The sequence below is a fragment of the Vicugna pacos genome, chromosome 26 (genome assembly GCF_048564905.1).
Source record: "Vicugna pacos chromosome 26, VicPac4, whole genome shotgun sequence".
NCBI classification, from domain to species: domain Eukaryota; kingdom Metazoa; phylum Chordata; class Mammalia; order Artiodactyla; family Camelidae; genus Vicugna; species Vicugna pacos.
In genome coordinates, this window is record NC_133012.1 from 20,066,060 (window position 1) to 20,086,593 (window position 20,534).

The 20,534-nt window shown below is 46.3% G+C and overlaps 1 protein-coding gene across 4 annotated transcripts in view; it reads left to right on the forward strand.

Annotated features, from left to right (window-relative positions):
- Positions 1 to 217: 217 nt before the first annotated feature.
- IRF2 (interferon regulatory factor 2) overlaps positions 218 to 20,534 on the forward strand; it is a 77,702-nt gene continuing 57,385 nt past the window's right edge. The window contains exons 1-2 of one of the 4 annotated variants that reach the window (XM_072950474.1): positions 220 to 416; positions 8,097 to 8,271. The gene's annotated coding sequence lies outside the window, so the exon portion shown is untranslated. Of the gene's footprint in view, positions 417 to 635; positions 688 to 8,096; positions 8,272 to 20,534 lie in introns of those variants that run through there. The other 3 variants (XM_072950476.1, XM_072950473.1, XM_072950475.1) reach the window with 3 other exon arrangements.

Consider the following 20,534-nt stretch of genomic DNA (forward strand, 5'->3'; position numbering starts at 1 on the left):
TTTCAGAGAAATGATGAAAGCGGCGCTGCCTGCCAATGAACGGCGGCGGCGAACTTCCGCACCTCCCGGCCCGGCCGCTCGCGCCCTCCCTCCGCCTCCACCTCCGGGTTGCACAAGCTCGAAACAAACACTGGGGAGGAAGGGCGGAGGGAGGAGGGCGGAGTGGGGAGCGAGGGAGGGAGGGAACGAGGCAGGCTGGAGGGCGGGGGGTGGGGGGATTTCCAGCCTCAGCGCTTCGCAGTTTCCTCTCCTTGTTTTGCTTTCGATCTGGACTGTTCTCAGGCAAGCCGGGGAGTAACTTTTAGTTTTGCTCCTGCGATTATTCAACTGACGGGCTTTCATTTCCATTTCACACACCCTAGCAACACTTAAGCCTTGCGGAATTGTATTGATAGCGTGAAAAAGCACACTGAGAGGTAACATTTTTCAAATAATAGTTGTGACTGTGCGTGTATGTTTTTCTCGAGGGCATGTTTATGAGGACTGGAAGGGATATGTGTGTGCGCGTCCTGATGGTTTGACACGATGTTTTGCAGACGGAAAATGCTGAGGTTCATGAATATTAATATTGATTTTTGGAGGAACAGTCGGCGCTATTATGGATCATCTGATTTTAGGGGAAGCAGGTTCTGCTGCTGCTGCTCCTGCTACTTGGGCTGCTGAGGCTGCAAGGAGGAGGAGGAGGAGGTAGAGAGGGAGGAGGAGGAGGAGGAGGAGGTTGGTGGAGGTTTAATTTCACTTTTGGATTTGCAGATGCGGAGAGGTGGCTCCATGGACACAGACCTGCTCTGTGTGATTCTGCGCCCCAGGTGTTGTGTGTGGGGGTGCAGGTCCGCTGGAGTCGGGCCTCCTTTTAAAACAAAATTACCGTGTGCATGTGTGTGCGTGTGAGTGTTTACAGAAGCCGTCGCCACCAGATCCGAAGGAGGAGAGCGGGTCCTTCTCGGTGCCCAGCGGCGGTGCCTCTCTCCAGGCAGCCTCTGGCGTAAATAGGCAGAAACGCGCCGTCCGCCCGCAGCCTGCGCCCCGCACCCGGGGCCGGGAGAGGTGCCTCCCGCCGCGGCCAAGGAAACTTGATGGAGCGCCCGGCGGCGGTCCCGGGGCTCGCCCGCCCGCCAGGCTCGGGGAAGGGTCGTGGGCGTCGGGTGCCAGCGGCCAGGGCCGGCGGGCGGGCTCGGAGCGGGGCTGGGCGCGGGGCCTGGCCGGCGCGCCCGGCTTCCTGGGGGCTGGGCCGTCGCCGCCACCGCCTGGGAGGGACGCCGCGTCCTCCTTCCCGCCGGCCAGCGCCGGGCCTGGCCCTGGGGCTTTGTCACTGCACTTGTCCCGGCGCGCGGGGGGTTCGGGCGGCGCGTCCCGGGAGGGCGCCGCGCCCAGGGGTCAGCGGCCCCGGCCGCGGCCTAGCGCCGGGCGCCTCCGGGTCCCCGCGGGCGCCCCCGGGCCGGCCTCGCGCGCTGGGCCTGACCCGCCTTGGCTACGGAGCGGGCGAGGTGGGGGCGGGGAGCCTCCGGGGACCTAGCGGCGCCCTGCTGGCAGGCCCCGGGGTCGGCGTCCCCTAGGGGTCCGGGGGCGCGGGCGGCGGCGCCGGGGTGGGGACGCGAGTGCCCGCCCCGCGCCCTCCGACCCCGCTTGGGGCGCCGAGTGGCATTCGCCCGCTGGCCGAACGTGGTTGGTGCAAAGCCGCGGCCGCCACTTCCTTTCCGCCTCCCGGGCCGGGCTCGCCCACCGAGCGATGCCCGCCGTGGCCGATCGTGGCGCCCGCCCGCTGTCGGCGCTACGGCCTGGGAGCCGGCCCCGAGAGGGGATCGGGCAGCCCTTCCAAGTTCGAAGGGCTTTCAGGATGTAACTCATCCCCCTCCCAGGGCGCACCGGCATGTCTGTTTGGGCCCGGGTATGGCCGCGTTGGCCGCCCTCGCCCCCTTGCCCCTTTAGAGCGGCAGAAGAGGGAAGGAGGCTGGCAGCAAGAGCCGGGCGCAGAAACAGTCTTCCGGGCACCAGGCGAGGCGCCCGAGCCAGTCGGTGCGGGCAGGACCCCTGGTCATCGGCTGTAAATGTGACCCCTGGGACTGGCAGTCGAGGTTGCCACAAACTAGCGGCGTGGCTTTCAGTCGTTTTTACCGCCATAGCATAGTGTTTGGAACTTGGGGGCATTTTACCCTCTCCCTTGCTCTTCACCCTCCTGTCTTCAGTGTGGGCAGTGGGTCGTGCTCTCTGTCCTTGGTTAAGAAAATGCAATCTTAATACTTGAGGGAAAGTACTGGCATTTGCCTTCTGCCGCTGGCCTCCCTGTTGCTGTGACTGGGTGTGCTTTTGATGAATGGTGAGGGAGGGTGGAGGATAGTTACATTTCCTGTTGTGGATTTTCAGGAATCACCAAGGTTGCCATCAAGCCTGCATTCATTTATTAGTTTTCAGACCGACTGCACTGGAACGTTGCAACTTAGCAGCCTGCGCTTTTTTGGTGCTTAAGGGCAGGTGCAGACAGGGGTCTGGTGCCATACTGAAGGACAGCAAGGTGGATGATCTTGACCTTAGGCTGATGCACGCTTCTTACCACAACCTGCAGGGCGACCCCTGTTTAACTTCATGCACAAATATTCAGGATTTTCTAGTCCTCCCTCCAGCCCCCATCATTCCTTTAATGATTCCCCATCAAACCTAACAAAAACCGTGTATTTTCTAAGGAAACTTCAGCAGATGGGATATTTACAACTTAACCTGGCATTTTTAAGGGGTAACCTTGGAACATCTATTGATTGATGGGGCGAAGTCCAGAATTTCACTGTAATTAGTGAATGATTATAATTTATAACTTAGCCTGTTGTGTAAGAAGTTAGATTTTGGTCTCTTAGATCCAAGAGTTCTTGTCTGTTATGCTTTATAACTGCTTCTTAATATTAAACATTTACATATTTCATTCTCAATGAGTTGGGTTTTTTCTTTTGACCTTCAAAAGTTAGAGATAATTTTGCATATTTCAGACTTCCTTACCTGTGAAAATGTTACCATAATGAAAAGTGTTTGTAGTTAAATTGGAAGCCAGTTATGGCAAACAAAAGTCCTGACGGCTCAGTAAGCCATAACCCAACTTTCCTCTGCTTTCCCAAGTACTTTATTAGGCAAATATTCAGTATACCAAACTACTTAGAGATTTTTAAACTTAGTAGTGGAAAATTTGAAACTTTGGATGTTTAACATTCGATGCATATCGATTTTCTCATGTTTCCAAAGACACTGTACTTTTATTCTTGGAATTATAGCATATAAGCTTCATTGTTTTTAGAGCATTTTCACACAATTTCCTTTTGATAGAGAACAAACCACTGAATTCTAAATGGGGTATCTGGGACATGGTTTGGTTATGTGCTTCAGACCAAAAAAGGCTTAAGGCAGATAAGGGACATTATTCATTTAATAACTATTCTTAGAACATTCACCATGTCCCAGACACAGTGCTAGGCCCTGTGGGTCAGCTGGGGACAGGAAGACAATTTCCTTACCCCCTAGGGAAATTGTATTCTAGTTGGTGAGCTGACAATACCCGACTGAAAAATAAAAACAGCAATTATCTTTTAGGGTGAGGTCTATGGAAGGTGCTAATAATACTTAACTGTATATCTAATAGGGTTGCTTTGGAGAACAAATGAGATACTGTTATGAAAGAATGTTGCATAAATTACAGCAGTCTACAAGTGTGTAAGGCATTCACTTTGAGAATTCTGTCAGATTACTCTTAACTTGAAAAGCCAGGGAATCATGACTGTGGATTAAACACTGACTTTCTCATATAGAATTTTCAGCAAGAAGGGATTTTACTTGTTCTGAGTATATAGATACTGGTAAGGAATTAAACAGGGAATAACTATTTAATGTAAAGCATTTAACAGTGAAATATGATATTGTCAGTGAGTCTTTGTCAGAAGAGAAGTTGGATGGTGTCCATGGAGACTAAATGATACGGAAATAAAAATTATTGGACCAATGTATTTTCCCTCTTTTCAGCAGGGAAAAACCTTCCCAAGCTCACCGTGCTTTAGTCTGAATTTTCTTCATCATTGCTGCAGAATCTTCAATTCATTGTCTGCTATTACAAGTATACCCTTAACTGATTTTAGTTTTTCCTATAACATCATTAAAGGGACTCAGTTAACTTGCATTTACTGAATGTGTACTATGTACCCAGCACTATATATGTGAAAAGGATATGTGACAATATATGTGAAAATAAAGGAATGTGTAGTATAGATTCATAATACATAATATAAAATATATAAAGAATTATATAAAATATATAAAGAATTATATAAAATATATAAAGAATTATATAAAAATAACAAGTTGCTGTGGAATGTCAGTTACTGTTAATAATAAAATCAGTTCTTCTTTTGGTCTGTATGAGGTACCATGTTCCTTCCCACACAGGGCTAGGAAGTTAGGGCTTTCTGTCCCTGTTTGCCCCATTTGTGCCCTACTTTTGGCCGGAGTCTGATCAAACTTTGGTTCCAGTGTCTGCCCAAGGCAGGGTGAAGCAGTAGCCCCTCACAGCGGGGGTGGCTGGTGGGAACGGGAGTGCGATTTGATTAAATCTTGATTTTTTTCACCGAAGAATGATAGCTTATCTGTAGAGTCTAGATTTAAACCTGAAGCCGAAGTTTTATGTAACATACCAAGGGAGATGCACAGGCAGGAAAGCAAACCCACAGGCCCCCAAGGTTGAGCTGTGACCTGTCCAGAGAACTCATAGTTGCCAGCGTTTTCCCTTCAACGATCCTTTAAAAATGATTTCCCCTCACCAGCTCCATCTCTTGACAAACTGTCTCTGAAACAGATTGGGTTCAGTTAGGAAGACTTCATATGCCCATGTTTACTATTCAGAAACACGTAAGACTTGCAGTTAGAACTCCTGATTGACTTAAGAGAACTAGCATCGTCAAATTTAGTCGCTCTGATTCCAGCCCAAAGTAGAGAAACTCGACGTTGTAGACAGCCTGGGCAGCCGTTTTCTTAGATAAACTGATAGTCCTCTTGGTCTTTCTGAGGTTCTGCAACCAGCTACCACCTTCCCACTCCCATCAGTAACTCTGAGTTCTGCTAGAGATCCAAAGACCCTAGCATAGGAACTATTGCAGTAACCCAGACAACTATTTTGTTAAATGAATGCAAACATCGGGACTTGATTTATTTATTTATCACGTATTTGTTGAAAACTAGCTGTGTACAGACTCTGGGTGGTGGAAGGTGCGTGAACTCGAGTCCAGAGGCCTGGAGTTGACTTTCAGCTGTTTTATTGACTCTCCAATCACTTCCCCTTTTTGGACCTTAGTTTTCACATCTGTGAAGTAAGGCTGCGTAGTTTTATCATCTCTGAGGGATGGGACTTATGTGTGTATCCGAATCATCGAGGGGAGGGGTCTTTTAGAAACGACACAGAAAAATCAGATTTCAGACTGTCTGCAGCCCCTTTGTCTCCTTGCTTCTCCCACTCCCATCGTAAGAACACCTCCGATGTTCACCAGTGGACCCTCAGGTATGTGGGTCAGAGCAAAGGTGCAGAACCACTTAGTCAAGGATGTCCCCCCAGGGCTGTATCTTTCCATTTTCTTGTTGGCTCAGAGGCCAGGCTGTGCGGGAAAGCAGGCAGATGAAACTTGTTATCCACCTTTTAGGCAGTGCTTTGACTAGGGAATCTGGTCCCTCTCTGTGGGCTCTGCAAAAATGGGATCGGTGTTACGGTTGTGATACTTTGAATTTTCCATTCTGAAGAGGCAAGAAAGACTTTGTTTTATGAGTATGTCTCTATCTAGGAAGGCCATAAAGAGTCATGGGTTTGTTTTTTGTTTTTTCTGTTTTGGCTTATGTTCCCCTTTATCAATTTAGTATTCAGCTTCGATAAGCAAGAAAGAACAACAGTCAAGCAAAAGATGTCTTGTCTGTCCCTTGCCCTGTGCGCATGCCTGGTAGTCCCATGTTTATGAGAAACAGAAGGCTGTATGTACCCTTATTTCTGGTGAACGGATTCTAAGCACTTTTATCTCAAGGGCAAGACCAGTTTAGTTCAACAAACTATCTTAATTTAGGGTTTTTGTGTGTGTGATATCAGCCTGTCCAGTTCTCATTAAATATTTTTTGGAGTTAACTACTTGCTCTGTTATTTTCATAAATAATTTCTTTTCAGGCATCCTTCGCAATCTGTTACTATCTGTGTGGAAGCGTTTGATACTTCAACACCTAATGTGATCAGAGGAAAGATGAGCTTCCAATTTAGTTTGTTCTTATTGAGCTTATGGATGTCAGGTGTTTGTAGGGGCCAAAGAAATACTTTATAGACAGAATACACTGTCCTGGCCCCATAAGCTTAGATCCTCTTGAATTTCCTACCTCATGAGGTTGACATTTTGCATGAGAAGGAACAGCATTCACATTGCTTTGTTTCAAGTCGTATTTAACATGTTACTTGAAGAGAACTTTTTTGTTCTCCTTACCCTAGAATTATTGAAGATGATGAGAAAAATTACAGTGGTGGACAAGAGCTTCCTGGTGCCTGGAAAGGGTGTTGTTAGTGGGTGAGCGGGGTGGTAGACCAGAGTGGGGACGGCGTTGGAAGGTGAGAGTTGGGGGAAGAGGTGAAGAAAAAGAGAATAAGATAGAGAGTGAAACAGTGCCTCCTCAAATTTGGAGCAGGAGCCGGAGAAGAGGCACGCAGGCGGGCAGATTTTCTTTCTGCCACAAATGTCACTGAAGGCCTTCTGGAGGTAGGGAGAACAAGGTGGGTAGTTAATTGCTAGTAACTACAGGATGAGTAATGGAGGACCCTCCATTTCCAGCTTTGGAGTTCGGCCTTTTTACCTGGGGGTGAGATGGAGTCTGATGGGAAAACGACTGAGCATCAGCCAGCTGCACACAAGCCAGCAGGAGGTCGTGAGGCTGGTCACCAGGGTGGGGTTGAAGCCACCCTGGCAGTCGTAGTGCTGGAGCCGGGGAGGACGGAGGGACGGGTGCCCCCGCCTCAGGCCTCAGACTCCATCTCAACGGGAGGCAACCGGGGCCCCTCGAGGAAGGTCCATGTTGATGAAATGGGTCCACAATCCCGGAGTAGCTCTGTTAGGCTCGCCTCCCTCCCTCATGCTGGTCTTCCTTGCTGCTGGTTTATTTTTGCCAGGTTGTACGAGGTAAATCGGAATCAGGAAAATAGAATCGGCCAATACTGTGCTCCCCTAAGGAACAGAAGGCACAAGTTGAGGCTGAACCGTGGGTGCCATGACTGGTGCTGCAGGTCACTGACTTTGAAGCTAAGCTTGTCATATTGTAGTCAGGGGATGGCACTTTGAAATAAACACTCTGGAATTCAGTTTGGTGGTGTCCACTTAGACTCTTAAAAATGTTGACCTCTCTATTCCAGTAACTCCACTCCTAGGAACCTACACACATGCAGTAGCCAGAAATCGGGCAAAGATTTATGTACAAGGATGTTTACTGTTAGCTTTTGTTATCGTGAAAACTTGGAAACAACCTAAATACCCACAATAGGAGCACACTGACGTGAATTACAGCCCATCCAGACACTGAGTTTTAGATAGCGGATGACATTCATGTTTTTGCATTTAATGGTGGGGAGATGTCTGTGGTGTATGTTGAGTGAAGAAAAAGAGAATATTCAATTGTGAGCCTAATTTTATTTTTTAAAACGTGTGTGTGTGTTTGTATCCACATCATTTTAAAAAAAACTGGAAGGAAACATTTGGTTGATGAGATTATAGATATTTGGCTTTTTTCCCCCCTTGAAACGCTTGTATTTTCCAAATTTAATACAACAGCATAATTACTTTCATAAGCAGAACAATATTCTCAAGATGACTCTAAAGTGTTCCCTCTGACCTCACCTCTGGTAAACGTAAGATGAGGATGAGTAAACTGGATGTAGCTGACGAGGATGTTGTGTGTGAACTTGGCCATTCTCGGGCCCTTTCCGCCTTGATGCGCGGAGCCAGGGCTTTCCCCGCCAGTGCTAAGAGACGCCACTGTCTTGATTCAGCTCTTACTACATGAGGACACTGAGATTGATGGTCCCTTGGTGACGCTGAGATATACTGTTTCGTCAGGAACTGTGGGGAGTGTGGGCTGCTACCCCACTTGGCAGATGCGTCCTTCATGTACGTGAATACTGCAGAAGCACCAGACACTGGAATCGGAGGAGAAAGTTCTTTGTGATCTTTACAACCAGATCAACAGCCAGAGAGACGTTGCAGTGTTGGTTCCCCTTACGTAGACCCTCAGGTGAGGCTATGAAAACTGATGGAACGTGAGTGTGGGTCACATTCCCTAGACGATGTCAGAGCCAAAGGGGGGAGAGGGGAGGAAGGACACACACCTTTGCTCCTTTGAGTCGGGATGGAAAGGATCCAGGATTCTCATCCCAACAGTTTGGAACGTAAGGCTTTTCCCACCACAGGTGTCCCTACGTTCTGGGCTTCTTCCCTTTTGAAATGTTCATGCTTAGAGAGAGAGGTCTTCCTGGCACCTTGCGAACTTAACCCAGGAGCCGAGTCCACCCTGTAACCATCTGGGCCTTTTGAGGAGATGAGAGAAGTTTGATTATCCTTCTGGATCAGAGCCATTAATTTAGTATAACGGCTACAGATGCAGTTCTCGTGGTAGGTGAAGAGTAAAATGTTTCTGGGGGAAGGGACTGCAAACATTCCCTATCTTTGTATCTCATATGTTCACTGACTTTCTGTCGGGTGCATTCCTCCGTCTCGAGTGGCCAAGCTGTTTCACAGGAGCACTGAGGAATCCGGGCAAGTTTTACTTTCCCCACACATCAGTCTTTACAAGTCCCCGTTGGAGAGTGACTTAATGTCTCAATCAAGTGTGACTTCTGCCTTTTCATAACTGAAGAGGCCTCCAGATCCCTAATTTGTGTCTGAAAAAAATTTTTAGACTAGTTTTAATCCCTTTATAGACACGGGAGATGTTTTTGGATTTGTTATGAAACTAGGGTTGGCATAACTGTCAGGAGTTCAGAGGCAGAATGCTAAAGCATGGCCAAAAGAAAAACCGGCATTGATTAGGACGACACTGCCCAATACAGATATCGTGTGAGCCACACGTATAATTTTTAATTTTCCAGCAGTCACTTCAGAAAAGTAAAAAGAAGTAAGTGAAGTTAATTTTATTTTATTTAGCCTAGTGAGTCCAAAATATTAACTTCTCAACATGTAGTGAATATAGAAGTATTAGTGAGATCATTTACGTTCTTTTTTTCATACTGAATCTTCAAAATGCAATGCGTCTTTTATACCTCTAGTACATCTTTTTTTTTTTTTTTTCCTCCAGTACATCTTAATTCATCTGGTGGTGTTTCAGGTGTGCAGTTGGCCCGTGTGGCTGGTGTCTGCCGTATTAGGTGGTGCGGGATTAGGAAATGAAGCAAAGTGTGAAGAGAAATACAGGGAAATGTTGTAACCCAGGGACTAAACCTAAAAGGGCCAGAGGAAAGCAGAATGAGAGAGGTCGGTTTGGTTATCACCGCATTTCCCTGTGCCTCTCCCCCTCCACCAAACCTTACCTGGTCTCATCAGCCTGAAATGATAAACTGCCCTGAATCTCTTCAGAAACAACACACCGGATATGCCACTCCTTGGGTGATTAGTCACAAACCTCTCGAAGCTCTTCCACCCTCTTGAACTCTTGTGAAAATTGTTGGTTCTCTGGATTTTCCCAGTTACAACACCTCCATGGTTGAGTCAGCTGAGAGCTGGCATTGGGTCATACTTCCCTGCACTCCCCACCAGTACGGGATGCGCGGTCAGCACTAGATAAGTATTTGTTGATTTGATTTTCAGCCCTAAAGCAAAGGTTAGCTCCGAAGGCTGAATTTCAGCTCAGGACGGATGGCCCAGATTGCCTTTGTGTTAGAAAGCTAATGGTATATGTACTGAGCACATGAACATTGGGATTTGTCACTTAGCATTAGGATTTGTCACTTTGTATTAGAGGTTCAACATCCGGAAGGTGAAAAAATTGTTTGGTTTTTCTCCTTTGTAGCGAGGCCTTTACAAAAATCTTATCAATCCATTCCTTTGACATTTATATTCCATTGCAGATAGTGAATGCCTTCCTGTATGTGTGAATAAGCTACATGTGCTGATAAACTGGTGGCATACATTTGGGAGCTGCTACTTTCTTAGTGGGTTAGTTATTAATGACAACTTTGTTATTAACAAGCACTCAGCCCATAGCCTATATGCAGGGAAATTCTTTTGAAATCAAGTATAGCATCTCACAGTTGTCTTCATTTGTTCTCCTTGAGTGTAATTGTTGGGTGGAAGCAATAGACTTATCCAGAGAGCCCAGGCAATTTATTTTTACTGAAGCCTACCTAAGAACTGCTTAGGTAGCTTTTCTCTGTGAGATTAAATACGACCTTCACTGAATCATGTTAGCAGGGCCAGCAGCTAGAAAAATAAAGACTAAACCAAACCTTCAGCAAAGAAATTCCCAGCTGCTCAGTGGGTCAGAGCTTTCCTGATTGCTTTCTTCCAATGAAAACACTGTAGATTAGTTTTAAGTGAATTCTAGTAAGTTTGGGGATTTGCAACTGACAGAAGAACAGGAAAGTATAATCTCACCTTAAAATCGTAATCCTGAAGGTAAATCTTTATTGACTCTTTAGGGGGATGTTGAGATTTCTGTTCATCTGGGAAGACTTAACTCATGTGCACTTTTGAGCTGCCCTGGAAGGTTAAGGCCCTCAGGGATGAGTGGGGACAGAGAAGCCGGGCATGAGGCTGGTGCCCCAAGAGGACGCCCTGGGCATGTGGGATGTCCTAGGTGCCCCCCCGGACTGTCACAGATCATGGTGCTTCCCTTTCTTCTCCCTGTTAGAGAAGGAAAGTCGAGAGGCCCCCAGGAGGGAATGTGGATGAACTGCTATTTCCCCTTTTGGGTGTGGTTCTACTGATTTGGGAAGTCAGGGTGAGTTTAAAATATAGGGGAGGATATATTTATTTGTCTTCCAGGTCCTCTGAATGCATTAAGACTTTGTTTGTTTGTTTGTTTTTGTTCGTTTTGTTTTGCTTTTCTTCAAAGTTAGGTTGCCATCTGGGCCACAGTTTGGGAGATGGGGTAGATATGGGCCCTAAACTGAAACAGTGGACAGTTTGGATCATCCATCCAGTCAGTCATTTACTTAACAGGTGTGTACGCAGCGCTAACTACTCGCTGACGGCGTGCGTGTAAAAAGGTAGAAAGCTTGGATTTAAGTTGGGTGGGTAAATGATCTGCATCCCCTGCAGTTGGGAGCCTGGGTTTGGGCAACCAGAACCTCAGTCCGGAAGTGATCTTAGGTGTGTGCATCCCTGTTAGAGGTCTTCTCCGCCCAGCCCTGGGCCACCCAGGGCGGGCTCAGACTGGAGGGGAAGCGACAGAGCTCACGTGGCACACTTTTTGGCCAATTATATACAGTTTATTTTGTAAAGGACAGATTCTTAGTAAATCATATAATACGCATAAAACAACAAACTGTTTTGTTGTCATGGCTATTTCTCCACCATTCCCCCCTCTGCTCTCAGTCTGGCACGGAGAATTCGGAGGTTGCCTGGTGTCTTTTGTCCTCAAGTGGCTAAGTCTCCATAGTTATCTCCACCTTCTGCTTCCCTTCCCCCGACGGCAGACTCTGGAGCTGGTAGTGCTGCTGATAAACGCAATGGCCCTGAGTCCTCCCCCAGAGGTTTGTACTGGGAGAACCTAGCTCTTCACAGGCCATCCAGGAGAGGCTTTGTCCCCATGTGGCTTGAGATAACATCGCCACAAAGGGGAAACCGGCTCTTACTTAATTTTGAAAATCTGCCCTTTTCTCTCTCTGTGTGTGTGTGTGTGTGTGTGTGTGTGTGTGTGTGTGTGTGTGGTGTCAGTAAATACTCCAAGTTACCTGGAAATAAAGAATGACCCTTGGCCACGGCAGGACTCAAGGAAGGAATGACAGCAAGTAGGGAACTCATAAATGCATGTCTTGTCATTCTTTTTCTTTTGTATTGTGGTAAAAGTTACATTACATAAAACTTGCCATTATAATCATCTTTAAGTATACAATCCAGTGGCAATAAGTACCTTTACAGTGTTGTGCAATCATCACCCCATCCCTCTCCAGAACTCTTTTTTTCATTGTCTCAAGCAGAAACTCTGTACCCATGAAACAGTAACCCATCCTCCTTCAGCCTGGGCAACCACCACTCTACCTTCTGTCTCTATGAATCTGACTGTTCTAGGTACTTCATATAAGTGGCATCAGACACTATGTGTCCTTTTGTGTCTGGTTTATTTCATTTAGCAGAATGTTTTCCAGGTTCACCTGTGTTTGTACCATGTGTCATAATGTCCTTCCTTTTTAAGACTGAGTAATAGTCCCACATTTTATTTATCCATTCATCTGTTGATGGGCACTTGGGTTGTCATTACCATTTGGCTATTGTGAATAACGCTGCTATGAACACTGCTGTAAAAGTATCCGTTTGAGTCCCTGCTTTCAATTCTTTCAATACAGAGGATCATACGGTAATTCTAGTAGAACCTTCTGGGTTAAACTGCTTTCTACAGCGGCTGCACCATTTTACATTCCCACCTGTAATGCACAAGGGTTCCACTCTCTATACCCTGACCAAAATTTCTCTTCTTTCCTTTCTGATAGTTGCTGCCCTAATTGGTGTGAGATGGTCTCTTATTGTGGTTTTGATTTGCATTTTCCTAATGGCATCTTTTCGTGTGTTTCTTCGCCATTTGCTTCTCTTCTTTGGAGACGTATTTATTCCGGTCCTTTGCCCATTTTGTAAATTGGTTGTTTGTTGTTGTTGTTGTTGAGCCGTAGAATTGAGTCATTCTTTTTGTGGGTTCCAGAGTGACATACTAGTACGATCTGAAAACTCAGAGATTTCTCTCATCGCAGTAGGTGTAGCTCGTGGCACAACCATTTTTCAAAGTTCGAAATGTTGTAGAGCTGATGAAGCATGTGCTGAGGAATTAAATTGCGCTGACTGAAGTAAATCAGATTGGAAGGGGAAATGGGGAAATAAAAACACTTAACCTTCTCACAGAATACTAGAATTGCAAGTTTCCTTAGAGAGTATAGCCTGCACCTTCATTTTTACAGCTGGAGAAATCAAGTGACCTGCCCAGGGTCTTGTGGCCGGATTAAGTACTTAGTATGTTTTGTTAAACTCAGGAGTAAAGAATTAATTTTATTTTCTATTTCGAATCCCAAAATTTCTGGTGCAAGGGAAAACATAGCAGTGCTTGAATAGGGTAGTGAATTACTTGTAGCACTGCTCATAGTTCCTTCAATACTTGGGGCTCATAAAAAAGGCCCTAGGGTGTACCACTTGAGTGGTGTTTCAGGATAAAAGTGAGTAAAAGCGGCCTGAAAATAACTTTTGGGAGCATGAGGATTGAAACATAATATATTCAGTAATGGCTCAATACTACTACTTGAGTGGATGAAAAAAAATATTGCTGTAATAACAGGTCTGTGAGGAAAAGATGAATATAAGCATTTGTGTATTTATTGTGAATTATCGACAGAATGAGAAACCACTTATTTGTCCTTATAAGAGCCATAGTAGATGAAGAAACCCAGTGAAATATCAGCTTTACAGTAGCCAATTTGTTGTTGGTTTACTTTTATGTTCTGCTCAAGTTTTTTCACTTCACTCAATCCTTTTGAGAAGTTTGTCTTTATTGAATAATATAGCCTGACAAAATAACATATGAATTATAACTGAGTTAGTTGTAAATAATTCGGAGGAAGATAGATAATGTCCGTGTTTTGACATAAGACAGGTAGGTAAAAAGGAGTTGCAAAAATGTATATTTCCAGACTTGTGGCCAAGGCTTCTAAAAAGTCCTTAAAATCAGCCCCAAGTACTATGTACGGAAGTTTGATGATGCAGCTAAGTTGAAGACCCCTCTGTGCAAACAGATATTTTAACTACAACTCTGAGAAAAATGAATTCCTTCCACAGACGTTTCTGGACTGCTGGGGTGACACCCGAGCCGCGGAGATGTGACGTTGACAATTTCATGTTCTCCCTGAGCTTTTCATTTAGTTTGGGAGACAAGCAGGGAAACAAATAAAAAGGATGAAATATGTGCTTAATAAAGCACAGCAGCAAAAGGCTACGGGAGGGAAAAGGAAGAAACTCCATCTTTGACCAGAGAGATGGGGTGGTGCTTCACCACGACTTCCCACCTTCCCACCAGCTGGCGGGAGGAAGAGGGCGGGGTCGCCGGGTGGCCAGTGGGTGAGCAGAGCATCTCTGGTCAAATGAGCAGCAAGAGCAAAACCAAGAAAGGTTGAAAATGCCCTACACTCTTGGTGGATGGAGAGTTCTCTGGTCTGATGGGAGCAGACAGGTCCGGGGTGTGTCAGGGACAGAGTTCCTGGTGGCCCTGAATACTTCCTTCAGTGTATGCGTTCCTGTGTTTACTAGCAAGGAAAGGCTTTATTCTGACCACAGAGCAAGCTTTTGGCAGGAACATTTTTCCTGCTTACATTTTAGAAGATGATGGTAATGACCGTTAGCCGTTGGATGGGGCAGATAACAGGAGGTTTGAGAATGACACGTGCATTTCATTCATAGACACATGGGCATTGCAGGAAGGACGAGATTGTGCTTTTGATAGTAACCAGGCCTGTTTTTTGAGATGCTGTCGTATGTTTCTAAGAGAAAGTGATGCACAGGTACAAAGCTATTTTTTGTACTCTTGTTTGCTTTTATTTGGTTTATAAAGAGTGAAGTTATTATGAACAGGTTAAGTGGGGAGGAGATAAAGATGATTGTCTTCAGTAGGGATGAGAAACTCAGGTTAGATGGCAAGGTGCCCCCCAACAACGCCTGAGCACAGTGGACGTGTTTGGGACAAGGCGTCCCAATGTCTCAAAGAGTGACTGGCTCTCCCTGTCATCTCAGCAGTGGGCCTGGCTGTCGGGGTAGGACATGGGGTGCACTTGGCCATGTTCTCCCAGTGACACCATGGAAGACCATGGTAGGGCTGGGGGGAGGGAAGGTACTGGCTGCACCAGCTGGGGCTTCTTCCCACCTGCATCCCCACCGCACCACCAGGGTGAAAATGGCTCCACCATCAGGCACAGAGGCCATGACAGCTTGATATTTCCTGGGCTCTTCTCTTCATTGTAGGGATAAACTTTGAAGGTCTTATTCACAGATCCTGGGTATCTCTGTGTTATATTTCAGTATATCATGCTCTACATTTATTATCAGTGACTGCATTTTTGACCTTGTTACACATTTTGGGAGTGCTGTTATGTGAGGGCTCAGTGAAATGACTTGCATGTACCCGGCCCTCAATCAATGTTGGATAAATCAAACTGTAATGATTGACCTGGTTCTCCATGCGTGCTTCCTGTCTGCACACAGACCCTCTGCAGGACCTCAGCCCCAATGGGGCTCATGTGCTGTGTTTCCCAGCGAGGAACAGGGACCAGACAGCAGGTGGGGAGCACTCGGCCACGTGTGCCTGTGCCCTGGGGTGTATCAGGGTGTTTCCCCTCCTCTGTCAACAGAGACCCTTGTTAGGTGCAATGACAAACGTCTCTCTGTTAACTGGCCAGGCTTCGCTGAGCCTTCCAGCTGTTTCTCTGCCATCTCCGCCCATTTTTCCTTGGGCACAGCTTCTCCGTGTTCCTAAAGGTTCAAACATGCCATCCCTGCTCCTCCCTCTTGCCTTTGCTGTTGTCTTTCCTCCTGTTTGGAGTGGTTTTCCTTCCTTTCTGCCTGAGAATCCCCTACCTTTCCAGGCCCACGTCAGATGCCCACTCTTCTTTGAAAATGTTCTCTCTCCTGGGCTTTTACATAAGATAGTAAAACTCCCCTAAAATGCCTTCCCCAAAACTCCTCTGTATAAAATCCTATTTACTGTGAGGTTAATGCAATGATGGGGGTGAGTCTGACGCAGAGAATGAACCAAGAGCCAGCTGCGTGGAGCGCCCGTGTTCAGTCGTCGTGGGATGTGCTGGAACGAGGGCGCGTGGTGGAAAGCTCTGCCATCTTTGAGTTGTTTCTCTAGTGTCACCCTCGTGACACGATGCCTAGTTTTAGGCTTGGATGTTCATCTTCCTGCCTCCTCCATCATTACACCGTAACCTGTTTAAGGACAGAGATCACGTCCTCATCCTCTTTATCCCCCGCAGAACTTTTCACAGGACTTGGCTCTGTAAGATTTTTTTGAATGAAGTGTTCAATAAATGTAACTCAAAAGTTGTTAACGTCCTTAACTTGATTCACCTGGAAAACGTCATGAAAATAGTAAAATTATTCTTTTGGGGTTTCGCATGCTTTTTTGCAGTCATCCCCCCACCCCCTGCTTGTTTATGACTTGTTCATGTTAATTTTTATCCATTACAACATGTAGTTCACATCATCTGCCTTTTCCTCTCCACCCCCTGCTCCCAGGGGGTTCTCCAGGAGGGATTCATCCACTTTAACAACAAATAGTTAGTAAATGTCATTGTGTGTAAGGTGTTGTCCATGATGTTTTGGGAGGTTTAAAGATGAACAAGATCTGATTACTGCTCACAAGGACTTTACACAGAGCTGTGCCTGTTTTCAAGTACAGGAAGCTGTGAGCTTTGTTTGAATTTGGAAAGTGGGAGTAATCGGCGGGAGAAGAAGTCAGAAGGGTGGGACAGGGTGGAGTTATGGTGGCCAAGAGCCCAGATTTTGTTCCGTGGGCATCGTGGAGCCACTGCAAGTTTTGAGCAAGGTGATGAGACATTTGGGAAGATGAATCTGGCCAGAACTGCAGGGCGGAGACGATGCTGATATTCCAGAAGATGGACCCTGGGTACCGTCTTGCTCCTTGTGAGAGAATCCTGCTGTGTTCACTCTGCTGTGAGGTGGGGCAGTGGTTCTACTGTTTGAACTGTCTTTGGGGAAGTCTTAACGGGGACCGAAACAATCATCCCATATTTTTCCTCCTAATATTAGCTGCCCTTCATCTGTTTCTTCCTCACAATAGCTCTGCCAAGTTGCTATTAAGATCTCTGTCTGTAGATGAAGAAGCTCAGATTTGGAGAAGTTACAGGTTGTGAGTGGTAAGGTCCAAATCAGGTGTGTGCGATACAGAACTGAACTCTCACCTGAGCTCACCTTCTGCTTCAACAGGGAGAGGGAAGGAAACAGTGTGGTCCTGGGAGGGTTGGCAGAGAGGGGGAATGGTGACAGTATGGTGGACGGCAAATCCAGTTTCCAGATACCACTTGGAACTTGCTTAGCGGCAATAAATCTCTCTTAAAAATGTTTGGAGACACTTCTTCGCTTGCAGAGGAGAAATGTGTCTTGCTTCAGGGGTCTTCTGCGGCTCAGACTGGGTAGCAGTTTGGTTCTTTTTGCCAGCTGGAATTCATTGGCAGTCAGGATGGATTATGGCAGGAATGGAATCGTTGGTGCCTAAGGTTACAAGTTTGTGTGTTGGATCTCAACCCGATGTGAAAGTGAAGAGCTGAACTGAGTGGCTCTATTACAACAACGACAAGTAGTGACCTCCACCGAGAGCTTACTGGCCGAGGGGACAACTGAGGAGATCCCCGAAGGAAAAGCGGCGGCAAGGAGGAAGCTGTCAGGGACCCTGTGGATGTGTCCTGAGGGGGGGGTCACTCTCACCCAGGGGAAAAGATGGACACTGCCCTCTGACATCAGCCTTTTCCCAAGCAGATTATTTTCAGGCAGCTGTCTTTTGGGAAGGCATCGGGTTTTTTTGTGTGTGTGTGCTATATATATATATATTTTTTTATTGATTTATAATCATTTTACAATGTTGTGTCAAATTCCAGTGTTTAGCACAATTTTTCAGTCATTCATGGGCATATACACACTCATTGTCACATTTTTTTCTCTGTGATTTATCATAACATTTTGTGTATATTTCCCTGTGCTATACAGTGTAGGCATCGGTTTTTAACACCGTTCGTTGGCCGGTAATGGATTTGAAATCAGAGGGCAGCAAATATTTTTGTCATTTTATGCAAATAGATTTTCTTAGAAGGTTCCAGGATGCTGTCCCTTCTAAGATTCCCCGTTAACTTGATTTTTCAAACTTAAGTACTAAAAGCATTGCTGTCTCCGTTTTCCTCATGTCCTCTTGCCTTTTCTGTGTTCCTGGTGGGACAAAACACACCCATTGTGGGTCACAGAGCATCGCAAGGCACTGGCAGGTGTGCAGTGACTTGGGGGTGTAAACAGCTCAGATGATTTAGGTCCTGCCCGATTCCTGCCATGCTCCTCCTCCCCCCAAAGCTACTGTGTACAGCCTAATGATCCACTTTGTCGTCCAGTTTTCTGATGTGCCCCATCTTATTTACCTTTTTCTACCTTCCCGATGTACTTGAGGACCAAAATGTCTTTTCCAGGCTTGTGTATTGCTGACTGAGCTGAATGGCTCCCGGGACACCCATCTATTCATGGAAAGAGGGACAGTCTGAAATGAACTCCTCACTTAACTCCCAAAAGGGGAAGTCATGCCTTTCAGATTTTGCTTTGCTGCAAAGGCAGCGCTCAGAGGACATGCTGATTAAGGGAAAAATAGGGTTGCTTCTTTTCCCATTTTCCATATGGAAAGAAGGTTTGAACGTGCAGTATGAGCCTGAGTCCATATGCTTTGAAATCTGTCCATGATTCTTGCTTTGCTGAATTGCAGAATCTGATGCCGTCTAGGTACTTGGGTCTGGGGCCAAACACACCCAGTGGCCCCAGCATGGCTTCAGATATATGAAATACATGAAATAAAAGCCAGTCTACTCTTTTAGGTTTCTCCTGCCTTCTATGAATTCTAGAAAATACTCTTTTAAAAGGTGATGGATTTTTTTTAATGCTCTTAGGTTTTCATAATTTAGGTATTTCTGGAGAGTAATTTATCTGTGCAACTTCACACGGTTTTCTCATCTTTTTTTTTTAAAGAAAAGAATATTACATTTCTGTAAGTAATAGAATTAGATCTTAGTTTTTAATTGATTAATTAATTAATTAATTAGAAAACATGTTTCACACATGATTAAATTTCTTAGGAAACATTTGACCCATGAGTGGGCCAAAGAATACCCTTTAAAAGTTTTGATACCTGTGGCCAAACTACTGTCTGGAAAATTTGTGCCTGTTTGTACACCAAGCCATGGTACATGTCAGATGTAAAGCACTATTCTAGGTGTTTCACACGGTTCTTATCTAATCGTTGCAAAGCCCTGTGGGAACAGGTAGGGTTCAGAACCTGCCCAAGGTCACACAGCTAATAAGTGAGAGAGCTCGGATTTGGAGCCAGGCCCCCAGCCAGGCTCCAGGGTTCACACTGTGGCCTTTTCTGCTCTGTTATTTCCATGGCAGCCTGTGTGATGAGACTCTTCCTTCCTTCTGTGAGTCTTTAACCCTCATTCTTGACGCGTCAGATAAGATAGGTGCAGAATGACTTTCCTGAGGCAAAACCGTTGGTCTTTACATTCTTTAAGAAAGTGGACAATTCAGATTGTCTGTCCCGGAAGAAAGATCTTTCGAGATCCAGCCCCTTTCCTCAGCTCTTCCTTGCCCTCTGTTCTGCCAGTTGCAGGGTAAGACAGGCAGGAGACAGTGTTAACATTTTCCCCTCATGACCCTCCTTCCTGCCTCATCCTTGCTCGCTGAGGTGTTGCCAGGACCCACGCCTGCCCGTCAAGGACGCCTGTTTGGGGAGCCTCACCGTGATTGCCAACATCCCCCTACCAGGGGCATGTCAGATAGAGATGTGAAGGTTTTGCAAAGTTTTGCTCAGGGACTTAAGGTTTTAAACCCATTCCCCTCTTTGCTGCCAAATCTGGTGAGACAGATCTCTCTCTCTCTCACACACACACACACACACACGCGCGCGCGTGCGCGCGCACGCAGTGTTTTCATCACTGCCGCGCTGGGGTCACGTAGAGTCAAAAGGCTTCCTCTTTTAGGAAAAGCCCCAGACAGCTCACTCTTCTTGTTCCATCCTCGTTTGTGGATGATTTGTGTTCTTAGTCGCTCCTCCCTCACAACAGAGACGGAACGAAACAGAAAGGGTCAGAAAATGCCAGCCCGGCTCCGGCTCCGGCTCCGGCTCCGGGTTTTATTCTGGATCTGTAGGCCCAGGGGACTTAGATGCTCACGTTCCTGAAAGGTTCTTGACGCGAGGAAGCAACTGTCAGAACGAGCATGGTGTCCACAAAAAGCTCGGGGAACACCCCTATTTTCAAGCAGCATGTACGTTTAAGGACCCATGGGGCATGTGTGGAGGAACACTGTCCTTCCAAGGCTGAAGCTTGCTTTGGGTGTAGGGGTCTCATGATGGAGCTCACTGGTGGGGAGTCAGCTTGGGTGTGGGCTGAGCCACAGCTGCTTCTTCTGAAAAGGGGAATAATAATAGTCCTGATCTTGTAGGGTTATCACAAAACTAAAGGTGATAATGCATAAAGAGAGTAGAGTCTAATACGAGGTGCATGTCACAGGCGCTGAGTGGTCATTCCCATCACCATCTTT